General features: G+C 35.7%; 1 protein-coding gene across 1 annotated transcript in view; it reads left to right on the forward strand.

Moving 5' to 3' along the window:
• Window positions 1-21723, forward strand: part of CTNNA3 (catenin alpha 3) — a 1846273-nt gene continuing 1824550 nt past the window's right edge. The window contains exon 1 of the mRNA XM_040242231.1: window positions 1-161. The gene's annotated coding sequence lies outside the window, so the exon portion shown is untranslated. The remainder of the gene's footprint in view (window positions 162-21723) is intronic.

The raw sequence follows: 21723 nt of genomic DNA on the forward strand, positions 1-21723 counted from the left end.
TGAAGTGACTGCCCCACTGTCACTGCCTCTCGATTTGGTACTCTGCAACTCTGTGACTAACCAAGAAGTCTTATTTTCTTTCCTCCCCCAAAATCTTTTTGGAAAATTTCCTACAAGAGCCGAATTTTAAACACATTTACTCTATAGGAAGCAACAGAAAGGTAAGAGTCAAGTTGTAAAAAGAGGAGCTGGACTTCAGTGCATTCTTGTTTCTGCGTTGAAATTGCTCTGCCTTAGTTACATATCGTAGGTTTAAAGTGTGGGGTTTCTTTCTGAATTAAAGAACATCACATTGTTATATAAAACAGGAATGTTTTGACTAGTAATGTTGAGAAATATAGGCTTTCAAGCTAAGTTTAAAGTTATAAATAACTTTCAAACTAGTGCCAGGGGAAGCTAGTAGCCAAGGTCGTGCTGTGCATTCAGAGAGTTTCTGGCTATAAAAAGCCGATTGGGATCCAGTGCAGGAAAAGATAAGATATGGCCTGGATACATGTGCCTTGGCATGGGGCTGGGGCAAAATATTTGAAGGGATTTTACTTTCAACCCAAAACTTGTTCACAGTAAGGGGAGATTTTAAAAATGAGATGTGGCAAAGGCTTAATTTTTGAATTTAATATTTGCTTTATATACTTGTTTTACAATTGTCAATAATATTAGGAAATTGAGGAATCTCTCAGAGCTATTTTTACTGCCATTTATAATCAAATGAAAACCACACTAGATGAGATGAATATGGGAAATAGTCATCAGTCATGTAAAGAGAAGGTCACTATCTGACAGTGGCTGGGTGACTGCAAGCAATTGCTCTTAGTTGCACTGAAAACAGAACTGGAGAGAAATACAAATGGAAACAAGAAGAAATTTAGGTTAGGCATCAGGAAGTTCATTAACTGTACATGTTTTGAGTCATGGATACGCACCACTAAGACAGCTGCAAGATATCTGATGATGTAAGAGATCCAATGATTTGCTTAAAACACACAGGTGGGAAAAATAGGATTTCAAATTAGCCTTGGTTCTGGGTTTATGGCTAGGTCTTTTTAGACAGACTAAAATGTCAACATACTGAGAACAATTGTGGTTTGGAGATAGAGATTATCAGTAGTCAAATTCAAGTGGCATATTTGGATGAACTATTAAAATTTTGTTATCCACCATAAAAAAATGACCTTAGTAGTGGCATAGGACAATTTATTAAATGGAGAAGCCCAAAATATGAACATCATGTATACAGTTATTTCCATTTGTTGTGTCCTGTACACACTCTGTGTCTCTCTTCTTAATTGAGTGAAATATTGGGATTTTTATAGTAAAATTTATTTTTATTTTCATTATAAAAGTGATATGAGATCATTGTAGGGATTTTAAAAGCACAGACAAAATTATCTGTAATCTCATTGATACATTTTCTTTTAGTCTTTTTTCTCTGCACAACTTTAAAATGAATTGCAGTAATACTGTGGATAAAATTTGGAACCTTGCTTTTCATTTAACCTTTACCAAAACATTTTCCATATAATATTACCTAGTCTACATAGATGTTATTTTAGATTGCTAACATTCTTCCAAGTGAATAGATATAATTTTATTAATCATTGTTGAACATCTAGGTGCTATGGTGTGTGTGTTTGTGTATTTTATTTATTTATTTTAAAGATCATTTCCCTGAGCTCTATTTTTAAGTGTAGACTTGTCAGATTAGGGAAAATTAGAGTTGAAGACAAAGATTGTGATTTTTTAAGAAGATGGCTTTTACTGGTTTTCTTTTAAGGTTTTGTATAATTCTTTATCTACCAAATGGAATATTTATTGAGTGTCTGTGAGATGCAAAACATAGTTATCAGGCACAGAGATAGCAATATATTTAGTATTTGGAAGGATCTTCTCTAGTTACGAAATTTCTCCTTATGAACTTTCACAGGTATCAACAAAGCTACATGTTGAAAATTCTTCATCTCTGCCTGAAACCAATAGACAGTATTATTGACTGCTTACATTATTTTGGACTTTAAAACAATAGAATTTATAAATAACTTTTGTAGAGGATTATCTATATGTTGTTCATATTTATATGAATTTTATGATCTGTGACAAAGAATTAGGAAGAACAAATATTTTATAATAGAAGTCTGTGGAAATTAGAATTATTTGGAGGAAATCTAGGCAGCAAAGTGTAAACAAAAAGTATAGAAGTCGCATGTTAAAACAGAGTTTCAGTTTTCAGATTTTCTGCTTATGGAAACATGAGAATGGAGTATGGCATGGGTAGGGTGGGAGTTAGGGAAGACATGAAATTTTAATTCTGTTATTGGTGTTGAATTTGGGATTTATGGTTATAGAAATAGAATATATTGAAGTAAAAAGCCAAGAAATTGCTAATAAATAAAACAATTTGATTTTCAGAGGTAGTGGCTGGTACAGAGAAGTCAAAATGGAGAGAGTAGAGGTATCAGTATTTGGTGGGAGGTGAGGTATAGGGTTGTGAGTTTTTAAAGAATATATTTTGCCTGGATCACCTTGTTTTAATTGTAGAATTTTATTTTTTCAGTGGTATTTAGAGAAAAATCATAGCTATGGAGGGATGGGAGTTCCATTCTTTATTCACTGAACTTCTGCTAGTATGTTTCTATTTTTTCTTTGATATAGGAGGGATTAAGACTTAAGCAGAGAAGTTGGCAGCCCAGTCTTGCCTGAAGAGAAACTATGTGCTTCGTAATGAAGACTTAAAAATAGTGTTTATTTATGGATCATTGGCTCATGGGAATGTTACTCTAGAGACTCAAAAAGAATGATTTTCTAAATCTTATTTCGATACTGGATTTTAAGTGACATGATATTGTGGAACTTTGGGTGGAACTCCAGAGTTTTGCCAAGTTGCAAACCTAATGGAAAGTGACAGATAATTGAGACTATAGAATTTTTGAAAATGAACATGACTGTTAGCTGTTGCACCTGATTTTCACATGCTTAATTACTATTTTGAACTATATTATTGCTGTCTGGCACACAGCCAGTAATCTGCTACCAATTTAATCACTAACTTCCACGATCTGAGAAGTGACTAAATTCTTATGTGCAAATAGTAAATTAGGTCAAATTTATTTGGGACCCCCACTCCCTTGCCTCTTTTTCCTGCTTTTCATTATCCTAACTGGTATGCTTGGGCTGCTTCAGGTCCTTCCATTAATGGTGAAAAACATTTGATGGAGAAGGCAATATTTAATACAAAAACCTTTAAGTATTGGAACTTGAAGACTTTAGCCCCTATTTTATATTAGCACCATTCAAAATGTGATCAGCAGTTCTCAGTCTATTACTGGTTCATGAAAGGAGACTATACAAGCATTTATCTTCTTTGTTTATATGCATATGGAATAGAGAGTTGGGATGGAGGTGTACTAGATAATACATGAATAACTAGATTATAAATGAATAACTAGAATGAATAATATCTAGTACGATTAACTAGATAATAAATGAATTACCAGGTCTCAGCTGATGAGTCTTCTGGAGGTAGTATCAATGCAAAGAGGCCCTGGGTTAGCTCATTGAGAAAACAGAATGACAGAGAAGCAGGATTCCTCAAAGGGCTACTTTGGCTCTATTCCAACATTGGCCTTGGAATTATTTGCTCTTTCTAGATGACTTGTGTCCCAGATATTACTCTTAGTGCTGGGGATAGGTACTAGCGAACCAAATTAAAGCCCTGCCCTTGTGGTGTTTCCTTTCTAGTGTTTGTATTTTTATGGATAGGGATGAAGATGAAGGGAGAGTGAGAAATAAAACCTACCTCTCTGTGGTTCTCCAGAAGTACCAGGGTCTTACTTAGTCCAGGGCTGGAGCTCATAGATTATGTTTTCATGGAAATTTGCAGGATTAATTAGCTTTTCTGTTAGAATCAGCAGTTCCCTTTCCAATATGGGTTAACAAAGGAATCCTAGTTTTAAGAATCAAATAATCAATGATATGCATTGCTGGTTGCCTATGCAATATCCATGTATTCTGCTCTTGCTAACTTACAGAACCCTGATTTAGGTCAAGAAAAAAAGGCTTAATGCTATACTTAGTTATCTGCATCTTGTGTCCCCCCTGCTTTCTCTGAATTAGGATAGTTACATTTAGTTAAGATATATGCATAGCAATTCATGTAGACCTACCTCATAGTTTTTCAATTTCTTCATAGTGTTTTACTACTATATGTGAAACAGGAGAGAAGGGGGCAAGACACAACCTTTAAAAGAATGACATATCCATGGTATACGACATGAACTGGTTAAAACCAACTAGTCCAAGATAGTGGAAGATTTGGCTTCCAGTGGACCTTGAACTTCATCATATGCTCATTGTCATACATTAGCATGCTAAATGACACACCCACAAACACCATGACAGTTCTGAGGCTCACCATGAAAGTAAAAAAGTAGAGGGTGGCCCAGTTCCTGGAAATCCCCACTCTTTCTCTGAATATTATAGTTGAAATAATTCACCAACTCATTAGCCTATGAGATTACCCAACCCATAAAAGCTAGCTACCCCATATTTTGGGGCCTCTCACCTTCTGAGATGGCCCCCACTCTGTCTGTGGAGTTATTTCTCCCAAAGCCATTCTTGCCTTTTGAGATGGACTGCATTCTGTCTATGGAACATGCATCTCTAAATAAATTCACTTCTTACTTATCACTTGGTCTCTTCTGAATTCTTTCTGCAATGAGACATAAAGAGCCTGAGCTTCATTTTAAAATTTATCTTATTTAAAAAATTTTTGGCTGCACTGAGACTTTGTTGCCTCACCAGGGCTTCTTGTTGGGTGCACGGACTAATCTTTATTTCACTAGAAGGAGGATCCTTAACCAATGGCCCATCAGGAAAGTCCCAAACCTGAGCTTCTTTATGTACTGAGATCAGATATATAATTTTAGTTAAAGACTGTGGGTTAGAGTCCTGGCACGTGGTTCAAGTTCCATCTGAGTTGTACAGTTTCATATGGATGTAGCATAATATATTTAGCTCATTCTATATTGATGAATATGTTTATTGTTTTTCATATATTTTTTTATGTTGCTATGCCATAATGAATATCCCTGTTCACATATCTTGATGTAATTTTATGAATATATCTTTAGGATAAATTCATTACATAGAATTGCTAAGTCAAAAGGAATGTTCATTTTACAATTTAATAAGTATTACCTGTAATTGGAAATATCAACTGAAGGTTAAAGAGTATAGAGTATGCATAATTTAAAATTTGAGAGCTGTTATCATATTTTTCTTCAAGAAGTTCATATCAATTTTTACCCCCACAAACAGCATATGTTGAAAGCTTATGTCCCTAACTCTTACCACTGTTGATAATGATCTTTTAGTGATAGGTGAAAATTATATCTTGTTCTTTTGATTTGCATTTGATTAATAGTAAGTAAGGTTGAGCAATTTCTAAATATTAGCCCATTGTATTTCTTTTTTATACAAATTGCCTTTCCACATTTTTTGCTCTTCTTTTCTTTTCCAGTTTTATTGGGATATAATTGTTATACATCACTGTATGTTTAAAAGGTCCAGCATAATGGTTTGTTTTACATGTATAGGTGACTCTTGAACAACATGAATTGAATGACACAGATCCACTTATAGACAAATTTTTTTTCAATAGTAAATATTATATTACACGATCTGTGGTTGGTTGACTCTTCAGATGTAGAACTGAAGACATGGAAGAACTGTGGATGTGAACAGTAACTCTAAACTATATGTGGGGTTTTGACTGTTAGGAGGGTCGGTGTTCCTAATTCCTATGCTGTTTAAGGATCACCTGTATTGTAAAATGATTACTGTGATAAGTTTAGTTTGCATCCATTGTTTCATATAGACACAATAAAAAGTAAAGGAAAAAAAGAAACTAAAATTTTTTTAGTTTAGTAACTCTTAGGGTTTACTCTCTTAATAACTTTCATGAATGTCATATAGCAATGTTAACTATAATCATGTTGTACATTACATCTCAAGGACTTGTTTATTTTAAAACTGGAAATTTGTTTCCTTTTTCACCAAAGTTTGTTACTTTCCTCCAGTTCTCTTTCCCCCAGCTGCAATGCCGCATCTCTGGTAAGCGCAAATATAATCTCTTTTTGTGTGACTTTTTTTTTTTAAAGATTCCACATACTAATGAGATTATACAATATTTTCCTTTCCTCTGTCTGTCTTATTTCACCAGGCATAATGCCCTTAAGTTCCATTCATGTTGGTGTAAATGGCAGGATTTCCTCATTTCTTAATGGCTGAATAATATTTCCTTATACAATAATATTTCATTATACAGTGTGTATATACCACAACTTCCTTGTGCATCAATCAGTGGACACTAAAGTTGTTTCCATGTGTAAGCTATTGTAAATAATACTGCTCTGAATATGGGGGTGCAGATATCTTTTTGAGTTAGTATTTTGTTTCTTTTGAATATATTCCCAGAAGTAGAATTACTGGATTGTATAGTAGTTCTATTTATAATTTGTGAGGAACAGCCATACTGTTTTCCACAGTGGCTGCACCAGTTTACAATCTCACCAAGACAGTACACAAGGGTTCCCTTTTCTCCACATTCTTGCCAACGCATGTTATCTGTTGTCTTTTTGATTATGGCCATTCTATGGTATGAGGTGATATCTCATTGCAGTTTTGATTTGCATTTCCCTAATGATGTTAGGGATTGATGTTGAGCATCTTTCAATGTACCTGTGGACCATTTGTATATAGTCTTTAGAAAAATGTGTATTCCTGATCTTTTGTCCACTTTTATTTATTTATTTATTTTTGCTATTGAGTTGAATAAGTGCTTTATTTTGGATATTAATCCCTTACTGAATATATGATTTGCAAGTATTTTTCCCTATTCTGTAGGTTTTCTTTTCACTTTGTTGATTGTTTATTTTGCTGTGCAGAAGCTTTTTAGTTTGATGTATTCCCAATTGTTTATTTTTGCTTTTGTTTCCATTGCCTGAGGAAACCAACAAACAAAAATACTACTAAGACCTATGTCAAAAGTATGCCATGCTTACTGCATATGGTTTCTTCTAGAAGTTTTATGGTGTTAGTCCTTCCATTTAAGTCTTTAATCTACTTTAGGTTAATTTTTGTGAGTGGTGTAAGGCAGGGGTCTAGTTTTATTCTTTTACATATGAATATACAATTTTTCTAGCACCATTTATTGAAGAGACTCTTATCCATTGAGTATTCTTGGCTCCGTCATCAAATATTAGTTGACTTTATACTTAGATTTACTTCTGGGCTCTCTATTCTGTTCCACTGGTCTATTTGTCATTTTTGTGCCAGTATCATACTGTTTTGATTGCTATAGCTATATGGTATACTTGAAATCAGGAAGTATGATGCCTCTCACTTTGTTTTTTCTTAGGATGACTTTGGCTATTCTGGGTCTTCTATGGTCCTATATAAACTTCAGAATTTTTTTCTTCTTCTGAAAAAATGCCATTAAAATCCTGATAGAAATTGCATTGAATCTATAGGTGGTTTTTGGTCAGTCTAGAGACTGACGTTTCAACCATAATAATTCTTGTAATCCATGAACAATGGATACTTTTTCATCTATTTTTGTCTTAAATTTTTTTCATCATTGTTTTCAGAGTAAAGATCTTTCACCTTCTTGGTTAAGTTTATTCCCAAGTATTTTAATATTTTTCATGCTATTTTAAATGGAATTGTTTTCTCTTTTTCAGATAATTCACTGTTAGTGTATAGGAATGCTACTGATTACTGTATGTTAATTTTGTATCCTGCAACTTTATGGAATTCATTGATTAGAATGAGTTTTCTCAGCTTTTCAGTAGAGTCTTTAATATTTTATATATATAAAATTATGTCATTTGCAAATAGTGACAGTTTTACTTCTTCCTTTCCAAATCTGATGCCTTTTATTCTTTTTGTGTGTGTGATTGCTCTGGCAAGGAGATCCAGTACTTATTTTTTTTTAATTGCCCCATAGTAAATTAAGCAAATTATTTTTTTTTGTTTACTTAGTATGTTGCAAGTATTTTCCTCCATTTTTTTGTTTATTTTACTTTTATGTTTTATTTTAAAATCATACATAAAATAAAATATTTTTGTGTTTAGTTTTTAAAGCCTCTTCCTTTATGGTTTCTGAATTTTGTGTTTGGTTAGAAAGGACTTTCTACTTCAATTATTATACATAACTGTATTATATATAAATTCACTCATACTATCTTTCAGAATTTATAACTTTTGCTATATCTGGAATTGACTTTGAGCAAAGAAATGAGTCTTGGAGTCAGCTGAATTTTAATTTTTCAACTAAATATTTATTTAGTTGATCTGATATGATTTATGTAAGAGTCACTCTTTCCTGCTAATTTAAAATATTTGTCATAAGATAAATTTATGTTAGAGTCTGTGTTTCACTCTTTCTCCTGTTGTAGCAATATTTTTTATTTAAAAATTTTTTGTCTTACACTGAGTATAGTTGATTTACAATGTTGTGTTAGTTTCAGGTGTACAGCAAAGTTACATATATATATATATATTCATTCCTTTTCAGATTCTTTTCTCATATAGGTTATCACAGAATATTGAGTAGAGTTCTCTATTCTATACAGTAGGTTATTGTTGGTTTTCTGTTTTATATATAGTATTGTATATATGTTAATCCCAAGCTCTTGATTTATCCCACCTTCCCTTTCCCCTTGGTAACCATAAGTTTTTCTGGTAATGTTTTTTATCTAATTTTTCTGTAATCTCTACTTTCCCTGCCTTTTCTTTGCTTCTTTATTTATTCTAAAAAATTTTTTTTTCCATTGAAGATGACTCACAATATTGTGTTAGTTTCAGGTGTGTAGCAAAATGATTCAGTTCTTTTTCAGCTTATATTCCAATATAGATTTTTATAAGATATTGAATATAATTCACTGTGCTAAATAGTAAATCCTTGTTGCTTGTTTATTTTATTTATTGGAGTTTGTATCTGTTACTCACATACTCCTTATTTGATCCTCTCTCCCTCCCTGTTCCTTTTGGTAACTATGTTTGTGTTCTATGTCTATGAGTTTGTTTCTGTCTTTATATATGAATTCATTTGTATTATTATTATTTTTTAAAATTAATTTATTTATTTTTGGTTGCACTGGGTCTTCATTGCTGCATGTGAACTTTCTCTAGATGTGGCAAGTGTGTTGGTGGCCACTTGGATTATTTCCATGTCTTGGTTATTATAATGCTGTCATGAACATTAGGGTGCATGTGTGTTTTCAAATTAGAGTTTTCCATTTTTTCTTGATATATATCCAGAAGTGTGATCATTGGATCATATAATAGCTCTAGTTTAATTTTTTTTGAGGAACTTCTCTACTGTTTCCCATAGTGACTGCACTGATTTAACGTTCCCACCAATAGTGTGGGAGGGTTCTCTTTTCTCCACACCAGCATTTATTTGTAGATTTTTCAATGGTGGACATTCTGACTGGTGTGAGGTGATACGTCATTTTTTTAAAATTTACATTTCTTTAGTAATTAACAATGTTAAGCATCTTTCCATATGCCTGTTGGCTATCTGTGTTTTTGGAAAAGCATCTGCTTAGGTCTTCTGCCCATTTGTTGATTGAGGCATTTACTTTTTTTTTTTTTCTTTTCAATTTTGAGTTGTATGAGCTTTTTGTGTATTTTGGATGTTAACTCCTTGTTGGTCACATTGTTTGCAAGTATTTCCTCCCATTTCATACATTGTCTTTTTGTTTTATTGATGATTTTCTTTGCTGTGCAGAAACTTTGAAGTTTGATTAGGCACCATTTGTTTGTTTTTGCTTTTATTTCTGTTTGCTTTGGGAGATGAATCTAAGAAAAATATTGCTATAATTTATGTCTGAGAATGTTTTTCCCTGTTCTTGTTTAGGAGTTTTATGGTATCATTTCCTATATTTAGGTCTTTAAACCATTTTGAGTTTGTTTTTGTATGTGGTGTGAGTTTTCTAATTTTATTGATTTATGTATAGCAGTCCCAGTTTCCTTACACCCAACACTTGTTGAAGAGACTTTCTTTTTTCCATTGTATATTCTTGCCTCCTTTGTAGTATAGTAACTGACTGCATGGGTTTATTTCTGGGCTCTCTATTCTAGTTCATTGATCTGCAAGTCTGTTTTTGTGCCAGTACCACACTGTTTTGATTACTATAGCTTTGTAGTATAGTCTGAAGTCTGGTTATACCTCCAGCTTTGTTCTTTTTCCTCAGGATTGCTTTGGCAATTCTGGGTCTTTTGTGATTCTATATATATTGTAGAACTTTGTTGGGGGGGAATAATTTTGATTTTTAAAAATCATTTTATTTATGGCTATGCTGGGTCTTTATTGCTGGGCATGGGCTTTCTCTAGTTGTGGTATATAGCCTTCTCATTGCAGTGGCTTCTCTTGTTGCAGAGCATGGGCTCTAGGGCACACAGGTTTCAGAATTTGTGGCACATGGGCTCAGTTGTTGCAGCTCCTGGGCTCTAGGACACAAGCATAGTAGATTCTATTGTGGCACCCTGGCTTAGTTGTTCTGTGGCCTGTAGGATCTTCCTGGATCAGGGATTGAACCCATGTCTCTTGCATTGGCAGGTGGATTCTTTACTACTGAGCCACTAGGGAAGCCCCATATTTGATTATTTGTTCTAGCTCTGTGAAAAATGTCATTGGTAATTTGATAGGAATTGCATTAAATATGTAGATTGTTTTGGGCAGTATGACCAATTTAGCAATATTAATTCTTCAAATCCAGGAGCATGGAATATCTTTCCATGTCGTTGAATTCTCTTAAATTTCCCTTATCAGCATTTTACACTTTTCAGCTTATGGGGTTTTCACCTCCTTTAAGTTTATTCCTAGGTATTTTATTTTTTTGATGTGATATTAAAAGGATTATTTTTCCATTATTAGTGTAAAAAAATGCAACTGCGTTTAGTATATTAAGCTTGTATCCTGCTACCTTGCTGATGCAATCCCTACTTTTAAAATTATTTTCTAACATGTTTTAGTATCTGGAAGGATTAATCTTTCTCCTTATTCTTTTCTCCTCCTTCAGGGTTTTCTGATATCTAATCACATACTATTTATTTCTAGATGAATTTTAGTGTAACATTTTAGAAAATTATTATAAAAGCCTTTGAATATTTTAATTCAGGGAGAAAATAATGTCCTTTTAATGTTTAATCTACTTATACATCAGGGCTTCCCTCGTGGCTCAGATGGTAAAGAATCTGCCTGCAATGCAGGAGACTCAGGTTTGATCTCTGGATTGGGAAGGTCCACTGAAGAAGGGAATGGCTACCCACTCCAGTATTCTTGCCTGAGAATTCCATGGACAGAGAATCTAGGTGGGCTGTAGTCCATGGGGTCGTAAATAGTAGGACACGACTGAGCAACTAACACAGACACACCAATTCATCATCTTTTTGTTTACTCACTTCTTTTTTGTCCTCCAGTAGAGTTGTCTTTACACAGGTATTTTATACATTTTGGTTGTTACCTTTGGTATTATTCATAGCCTGGCATCTTTCCTTCCATCACATTTTTAACACTGGCTATTTATTTTTAAGAAGGATTTGAGTCCACGTTTGTATTTCTAAGATTGCCTCTGGTGGTTGAGGCACAGCTGATATACAAATGGGACTTGGGGACCCAGATCTCTGAGTGTGCTTCTTCAACTAGCTATGTCCTCCCTGAACTGTACCATCATCCAGCCCACATATGTATATGTTAAAAACATTTATTGATTTATTTGCCTACATCAGGTCTTAGCGGTGGCACGAGGGATCTTTGATCTTCATTGCGTCATGTGGGATCTTTAATTGTTGCGTGTGAACTCTTAGTTGTGGTGTGTGGGATCTAATTCCCTGACAAGAGATTGAACCCATACCCCTTCATTGGGAACATGGAGTCTTAGCTACTGGACCCCAGGGAAGTCCCCAGACCACATATACTTTATTTTTAAAGCATTTTTATAAAACTTAACCTTTTAAACTGAAAAATTTATATTTGCATGTTTATTTTTATTTTAGTAAAGGGTGCTTTAGCTAGAATTCTTGATTGCAACCAAGAGACTGCTCTGGATAGCTCCAGCTGAGTTTTTCATAAATGATACTAGACAACTCATAGATTTTCTTGGAGAGCCATTGAACAGCCAAAGAAAATGCAGCTATAGGAAGAATGTCCATCTGTACCCGAGGAATGGTCCTATGGGTGTACTAGATTCCATTATCCCTTGCTCTTGCACTGGGCAGTAGAGTCCTTCTACAACTATCCCAGAAGAATCTGATGTCTGTAACCTTTAAAAATCTCGTCCAAGCTGTTTTTGATGGCGAAATCTGGGACCCACTACTTCAAGGGAGTCTGAGAAGAGCAGGTTTCTTAACTTTACAATCTCTCCAGTAGAGGAGGAAAGCTGGGCCAGGGCTGGAAATGGTGTTAGCAAACAGCATTTGCCACAGAGGGCTTTCAGTGAAAATACATCTTCCTTTGGCCTTGACCTTAGGTCCTCAGTTCTCTGATTCTCTTTTCACAAGGAAACTGCTACCAGTTTCTGGTGAAAATTAAAAAAGAATTGTTCCACGTCAATATGTACAAATTTACTTTTCATCATAGCTACCAGTTGGTTGAATTTAATTTATTTTTCTATGCTATTCTAGATTATTTTAATGTTGTTTCTGTCTATTGGTGAGGACTGATATTCTCTAATAAGGACATCAGTCAGTTCAGTTCAGTTGCTCCGTTGTGTCTGACTCTTTGTGACCCCATGGACCACAGCATGCCAGGCCTCCCTGTCCATCACCAACTCCCGGAGTTTACCCAATCTCATGTCCATCAAATCAGTGATGCCACCCAGCCATCTCATCCTCTGTTGTCCCCTTCTCTTCCTGCCCTCAATCTTTCCCAGCATCAGGGTCTTTTCAAATGAGTCAGCTCTTCACATCAGGTGGCCAAAGTATTGGAGTTTCAGCTTTAACATCAGTCCTTCCAATGAACACTCAGGACTGATTTCCTTTAGGATGAACTGGTTGGAGCTCCTTGCAGTCCAAGGGACTCTCAAGAGTCTTCTCCAACATCACAGTTCAAAAGCATCAATTCTTCGGCACTCAGCTTTCTTTATAGTCCAACTCTTATATCCATACATGACCACTGGAAAAACCATAGCCTTGACTAGACAGGCCTTTGTTGGCAAAGTAATGTCTCTGCTTTTGAATATGCTGTCTAGGTTGGTCATAACTTTCCTTCCAAGGAGTAAGCGTCTTTTAATTTCATGGCTGCAGTCACCATCTGCAGTGATTTTGGAGTCCCCAAAAACAAAGTCCTCCACTGTTTCCACTGTTTCCCCATCTATTTGCCATGAAGTGATGGGATCGGATGCCATGATCTTAGTTTTCTGAATGTTGAGCTTTAACCCAACTTTTTCACTCTCCTCTTTCACTTTCATCAAGAGGCTGTTTAGTTCTTCTTCACTTTCTGCCATAAGGGCGGTGTCATCTGCATATCTGAGGTTATTGATATTTCTCCCGGCAATCTTGATTCCAGCTTGTGCTTCATCCATCCAGCCCAGCATTTCTCTGCATATGAGTTAAATAAGCAGAGTAATATACAGCCTTGACATACTCCTTTCCTGATTTGGAACCAGTCTGTTGCTCCATGTCCAGTTCTAACTGTTGCTTCCTGACCTGCATACAAATTTCTCAAGAGGCAGGTCAGGTGGTCTGGTATTCCCATCTCTTTCAGAATTTTCCACAGTTTATGGAACTCTCTTGCTTTTTCTTTTTTTTTTTTTGTAAGGGCACACAAATTGTTAAAATATGAAATGCTTTGTAGTCCTTCTCTCTGTCTCTAGTAGCTTTCCTTCACTTGGCCTCTGCCTGGGATCCTCTAGATTTTCCTTAGACCCAGCAACTAAAGGATGAACCCTCACATACAGGGGGCTTTCCAAGAGCCAGCTCCATGCTAGACTCTGATTAGTTGGGGCCTAATCCATGCTGATTGTTAAATATTTTTAATATCTCCCCTAATTGTAGGCAAATGAAATCTAATTGGATTTTGTATATTTCCTAAGCTTTTTTCTCTGGTTACAGTTAAAATCATACTAATGAGAAAATATATGACAATTTATGTAACTAGACTCTCTTGATGCACATTTGGGTTGTTTCTAGCTTTTTATTATTACCAAAACACTACACACTGCAGTCCTTGCCTTGCATCTTTGTACACATATTCAGGTTCCTAAACTATTTGTTTAGTCTAAGAATTTGTGCATATAAAATTTTATGGATGTTGCCAGAGTGCCTCCTCAAAAGATGTTTAACCAGTGTATACTTCATCCAACACTATATGGACAGCTAACATTTCTTTAGCTTGTCAAAGAAGATTTTTAAAAAGATTTAAAAGTTGTTTTAGTGAAACCAGTGTACCTTCTGGAAGGAAGAGAAAAAATTATGTTAGTTTATGTTTGAGTGGCTCTTAATACAGCTATACCAAAATGAGATCATTGCTCTCTTTTCTGTTTAATAATATTTGGTACTATATTAAAATTTTCTGTAGATTAACATTAGATTTTCAGCTGCCTTTTTGATATATAGAATATTTGTCAGTTCCCTGTGCCATGATTACTCAAAGATGCTAACCATAATTTTGTGATAATATATTTTTTATTATGTTTTTCAGTGTTCTGCAATATAGTGATTCTCACCCCAGAATACTTTTGCTTCCCAGGAGACATTTGACAATGTCTAGACCTATTTGTGATTATTACAACTAGGAGGCTGATGATACTGGCATCTAGTGGACAGACGCCAAAGATGCTGCTAAATATCCTACAACTTACGACAGCCTTCCCCCTCCCTGGATAATTTGACTCCACAACAAATTATCCGGCCTAAAATGTTAATAGTGCTGAGAATGAGAAGGCCTGCTATAATAAAATACACCTGGAAATGGCCATTTATTTAAACAAACATTCTCCCACTGTCTTTTCTGTCTGGATTATCAATTTCTTAAGATTGTTGCCGCAGTCTTTCCTTTTTTAAAAAGAGTAATGAATTTTTGGCTATGCTGAGTCTTGATTGCTCTGCAAGGGCTTTCTCTGGTCGTGGTGAACTGGGGCTGCTCTCTAGCTGTGGTGTGCAGGCTCTAGGGCACAGGGCTTCAACAGTTGTGGAGCATGGGCTTAGTTGCCCCACAGCATTAGTGGAGTCTTCCCAGACTAGGGATCAAACCGGCATCCCTGAACTGGCAGGCAGATTCTTAACCACTCGACCACCAGGGAAGACCTTGTTCCTTGGTATATAATATGATAGCAAACTTCCTCTCTGTAACTTGTTAACATGGAATCTACCTGGGAGTAGAGGAGCTAGGTTGTACTTTTCTTGTCCTCCCACCGTCACATACAACCTAAGAGTTTTTACATTGTTTTGTGTGTTTTTCACGTCTTTGCTCATTGTAGTAGTCCTTTCTTCTAATAGGCCAATATCACCTTTTCCTTCTTTTGTATGTCCTTTAAAAATCTGAGTCTTTAGAAAACTCCTTAGATAGCACACTGAGTTATTTTTACATACAGTCTCTCCCATTTTTTTCCTCATTTGCGATTGCAGTGGTGAGTTTTATTTTTTGACCTGTCTTTCGTTTTAGAATCTCTGGTTCTGGGAAATCCTTATATTTTCTCTAAATTGCTAAGCAATCTAAGGTACTTGTCTTACTTTGCTTTTTATTTTCTTCCTTGGCCGTAATGAACTCTAAGGTGATATATTCAATTTTTCCCAAGGTTCCTGTCACTTTCACTTCACTAACGCATTCCTCTTTGTTGGTAAGGATTAAGCCCAGGGTAGCCCTTCCATTCTTAGTTTCTTTTGCTCTCTGAATGAAAAAGTTGCTGATAGAAAGGCAGATGATAAAGGAGAGGAGTGATTCCTCAGTGCAAATTTTAATTACTTTATTGTCTCTTTGGGTTTACTGAATTCTTTTACTTTAGTTTTTAACCAGGTCTCTTTTTTATCCTGATATTTCACTTCAGTCAACTTTCTTTTCATTTTACTTAGAATTTACATCACTTCTTACCTAGAATTTTTAACTTTCAATATCTCACTGAGAGGACAAGAGTTGATGTATTATAAATTCTCTTTTGTCTTGAGGATAATTTCCCCTGTCTCCCTCTTTTATTGTTATACAGTCTTTTAATTTTGGATTTTTTTTCCTGTTTACTTATTTTTTTTAAAGACAGGAGATTTATTCAGTCCTGGTGTTTATCACGAGATATATACATATCTATATCCCTTTTGAGCTCTGTTGCTATCAGTTTTGGAGCTACATTATTTCTCTCTCAAATCTTAAAGTGCAGGGCAAGTATTTTGTTAAATTCCTGGGCTACAGGAGCTACATATTCATCTGGGGCAACTATCCTCCTATTCCTAGGTCCTCTATTGGAGGTGAATTTTATCTTAGATAATTTGGAGCAATTCAGATTCCCTTTTCTAACAGAGATGCATAAAACCTAATCTCTAACATAGCCTCTGCCAGTGTTTTTTTTTTTTTTTTTGTATGTCTACTCCTACTGTTGGGGCTGTAATATCCCAGGGCACAATATGTCGTTCTTCCCTTGTCCTCATTTATCCTGTATTGCATTTTTGGGAACTAAAAATCTTCCAGCTGAGTGTAGTTAGAAATATACTGCTGGAAGGTGGCCAGGAAACATCTCTGGTTATCTAAAAAGCAGCTCCTGAGCAGTAACAGAGTGAAAGCTGGCTTTTTGTTTGGCCCTCTCAGCCTCAAGTCTCTGATAGGAAGTCAAGATACATGGATTTGAGGGTCTGGCCCTGTGGCTGCTTTAAATTTAGGCACAGGGGAGTTCTAGGTTTCCTCCCTCCTCATTTGTTCCATCCATGAAGTAGAAGATAAGGTAGAGTGGCCAGATTCAGCAAATAAAAATATAAGACACACAGGTTTGACTTTTAGGAAAACAACCAATAATCTTTTCAGTACATTTCAAACACTGCATAGGACATATGCCAGAAAATTATTCATTATTAATCTGAAATTCAAACTTAGCTGGGCATTCTATATTTTATCTGGCAACTATAAGGTCAGAGAAAATTACCCCAATGTTTGAAACAGTTAATGAGGTCTTTTGTGCCTCAGGTACTGGTGTAACGGGGTCTTTTCTGGTTTTGTGAAGGTTGCCCTTCCCAGTCTTCCTTCACCTGCAGGGCTGGTCAGCACTGAGAGGACTGGAGCAAGTTTGTAAAGAGTTTGGGAGCCTTTAGAGAGGAACAGAGCCAAGACCTGGACTCCTTCCCTGTAGTTACTGTTAGAAAGTATTTTGTGCATTGAACTGGTCATGATTAAAAAAGGACTGAGTAAGAAAGAACATCAGAGATCTTAGACTAGGACTCCTGTTGTGGTCTGCATAGCCCAATGCGAGATGCTGTTTGGGCACTTGTGTGACTGGAAGCAGAAGGCCCTCCTGATCGAGCCACTTGGTGCTTGGTGAACCGAAAAGTTCTAGGCATGGCTGCCATGCTATACCTCTAAGGGAGCAGGCTGCTTCTCTCTTTAAGAATCACTGTGACCACTGTATTTGCAGCAGCAAAGGCAAGAGCACAGCAGGCGGAAAGGTCACATAACTGCAGGGGATATGTTTTCATCAGTAAACTGTGTGCCAGGAGCAGAACACCAGCAGCCCTCAACAGGGCCCTCTTGTATCTAATAAAATTTTCTGGTTTTCTCTTTCTGAGGTATGTGGATTGAAAGGCTCCCAGAATTCTTGAACAGTTTAAGGAACAAGAGAGATACTGGACTCTCTGCCAGTGTGGCAGTTGGGAAGTATTTTTAATTTGCACATTAATAGATAAGACCTCTTTTTGCCCCAAACTACTGAAGTAGTTGCTACTATTAGCACATATATACATGTATTTTATATATTTGGCATCATAACATATATTGTTTTATAAATAGCTAAGTTCTATAAAAGTTTCTTTTTTCTTTTTCTAAGATGTCATGACCTGAGAAGGCTATATATATTTTACTGTGGTCTTGTGCTCAGCAGTTTTAAAAATATAGCTTGGATCAATAAACATATGTTAATGAAAAAATATGAAGTTTTGTGATTCCTTATCATTCTTGAATATTTTCCATCTTTGTCAGCCTATATCCATTAATATTTTTAAAAGACCAAGCTAAAAATTTTACCTATAATAGTTAATCATTTTTGGTAATTATTTTTAACTTTAATTACTTGTTTTACTTTGGTGCCTTAGTTTATATCATATAATCTTGTGTTTATGCACACAGTAAGCTAAAATAATATATTGATTGTTGATCCTCTTAATTGCATTCTTCTGGTGGGAAATGTTGGATAAGGCAATGGCACCCTACTCCAGTACCCTTGCCTGGAAAATCCCATGGATGGAGGAGCCTGATAGGCTGCAGTCCATGGGGTTGCTAAGAGTCAGACACGACTGAGTGACTTCACTTTGACTTTTCACTTTCATGCATTGGAGAAGGAAATGGCAACCCACTCCAGTATTCTTGCCTAGAGAATCTCAGGGATGGGGGAGCCTGGTAGGCTGCTGTCTATGGGGTCGCACAGAGTCGGGCACAACTGAAGTGACTTAGCAGCAGCGGCGGCAGCGGGAAATATAGGAGCATGTTTATTATGATCTTAGGGTAGGAAATAATTTCTTAAGTAGGACCCCCAAAACATAAGCAATAAAGTAAAAGACAATAAAGTAACATATTTAATTACATTAATATAAAAACTTTCTTTGTGAAAAAATCACATAAAAGAAGATAAATGAAAGATACCAACTGAGAGGATATATTAGTATTTACAAATCGGCCTATAAAATGGGTGGCATTGTTGTTCCCCGTTTCCTTCCCATGTATCCACATCCTTTGCCATGTGACACCGTGGTTCTTCCCGCTAGAGACAGTATATTTCCCTGTACTTGAAAACTGGGTTAGTATTAGACGTGTGTGATTTGCTTTGCCCATCGAAATGTAGACAGAAGAGGCAGAATGCTTGTTGGAAGCTTATATTTTAAGATGCATTGTGTTTGCAACTGTTCTAATATTTTTGTTGTTGCCATGGAAAAAACAGGGTACTGGTAGCCTCCTTGTCCAAGGACGATGAGAAACATGTGAAGTAGATCTGGAGTATAGCTTGGAGTAAGCCAGTGAGGCCCATCCTGGCCAACTCCCAACCAACCTGAAAATGTACAAGACATAATGTTGTTTTATGCCACTGAATTTTAGGATAGTTTCTCATGTAGAATTACTGTGGGAATAACTGACTTATAGACATATTCAGTTGAAATTATCTGAAGAACTCCTAAAAAATTAATGAGGAAAAGAATGATCTTAATTAGGGAAATGGGTCTATGATATGTGAAAAAGTAATTCACAGATGAGAAAATTGAAATGCCCAATACATAGGTGAAAAGATGTTTAGTTTGTTTCACTGGTTATCAGGTAAATATAGATTCAATCAATGATGAGACAGTTTATCATACCTATTAGACTGGCAAAAATTAATGTCTGGCAATAGCCTAGTATCTGTAAGGATATGAAAAAAACAGGACTTTTATATATACAGATGGTGAAATGCTTAGAGACTTCCCTGGTGGTCCAGTTGTTTAGACTACAGGCTTCCACAGCTGGGGACATGGGTTCAATCCCTGGTTGGGAAACTAAGATCCTTCATGAATGTAGCATGGCCAAAAGAAAATAATCACAAAGAAAGGGTCTTTGCTATTTTGCTATATTGCTGGATTAAGCAGGGAGAGGATATTTTCAAGGAATATAATTGACAAAGGATTATATATAGAATTTGTAGAGAAGTTTTGGAAATTATTAAGGAAAAACAGGCAACCTAGGAGAAAAATTGGTAAAAAATATAGATAAGCAGTTCACAAAAGGAGTGTTGAATGGCTAGCTAATCAACCTAAAACAGATCACCAATTACATTGGTAATCAGAAATGAAAATTAAAATGACAATGAGATCAACTTTGTACCTCTCATGGTGGCAGAAGTTGAAATGTCATGCAGTCTCTTGTTCTGGTAAGGAGGTGTGGGACACATGTGAATACATGTGGTCTGCTGCTAATACTATTTTGGACCCCAATTTGGTAATATTTGCTGAAATTGAGTACTCAACATGCATTCTGACCCAGAAATTCTACTTTTGAATTGTATTACTTGCTAGTGCTGCCACAACAAATTACAACATGATGGGAGGCTTAAACAACAGAAATTTATTTTCTCATAATTTGAAGGCTAGAAGTCTAAGAGATCAAGGTGTCAGTAGATGTGTGTGTGTGTGTTTTCCTGAGGCTTCTCTCCTTGACTTGCAAATGGCCATGTTTTTTTCGCATATCCTTATATGGTCATTCCTCTGTGGGTATCTGTGTCTGCACCTCTCTTCTTAAAAGGATACCACTTATATTGAATTGGGCTTCTCTGGTTGTTCAGATGGTAAAGAATCTGTCTGCAATGTAGGAGACTCGGGTTCAATATCTGGGTTGGGAAGATCCCCTGGAGAAGGGAATGGCTACCCACTCCAATAATTTAGCCTGGAGAATTCTATGGACAGAGGAGCTAGCAGACTGCAAAGACTCAGACATGACTGAGTGACTAGAATTTTTATTGAATTAAGACCCATCATAATGGCCTCATTTTAACTTAATCACATCACTAAAGACCCTGTTTCCTATAAAACCATATTCTGAGGTACAGAGGATTGGGATATAAACATGAATTTAGGTGAGGACACAATTCAGCCCACAGCAGAACACACACACACATACACACATATATATGAAATATATATATGTATATATATATAAATTATATAGAGGGACTCTTGCAGAGGTACCCAGAGACTTGTATGACAATGTTTATTATATTATAACATTGTTTCCTATAGTAAACTGTTGGAAACTACCTAAACATACTTGAATAGGCATATGGTCAGATAAAATACATTATAAATGCATCTGATGCAAAATAAAATACAAAATAGAATGCTATGAATGCAAAATAAAAGAACTAAATCAATTATATTAATTGAGAACACCTCTTTTTCTCAAAAATAAGAAATGTATAGATGAGAAGTTCAAAGCTGATAACATCAATGACCCAAGCTCTTTCTGTAGTTCTGCTGTCATCTTTCCTCCTCAGGTTTGCAGTAAGACTGCTCAGTGTCTAGGCTTTATACCACAGATAACAGAAGGAAGGGTGAAGGGCCATGGCAACATTGCTTTACCTTTTAATAGGTAAAGCAAGAGCTGACATCTCATTCTGTCATCTCATTCCGTCATATGCCATTCTGAGTTGCAAAGAATGCTGGGAAATCTAGTCTTGTTTGTTTCCATAGCAGTGAAAGGCAAGGGGGAGATGAGACTATGTGTTGAATGAGCTAAGCTGCAATTATAGTTCGACATCAGTAGGCCTTGAAAATGTCACATTAAGAGGAGAAACAGAGAGAGAGAGATTGAGAAATAGAAAGAGATGGAAATTACAATACTGTTGGTGTAAATTAAAAAATCCACACACACATAAGGTGATATATCATTGTAAATATATGTATCATTATAAAGATAAATATCATGTTAAAAAAGGCCACCGAAAGTTGATTGGAAAACTGCCAACACTAACTACTATAGATTGAATGCCTATCAGAAGGAGGGGGTGA

Source organism: Oryx dammah, unplaced genomic scaffold, assembly GCF_014754425.2.
Source record: "Oryx dammah isolate SB20612 unplaced genomic scaffold, SCBI_Odam_1.1 HiC_scaffold_6, whole genome shotgun sequence".
Lineage (NCBI taxonomy): Eukaryota > Metazoa > Chordata > Mammalia > Artiodactyla > Bovidae > Oryx > Oryx dammah.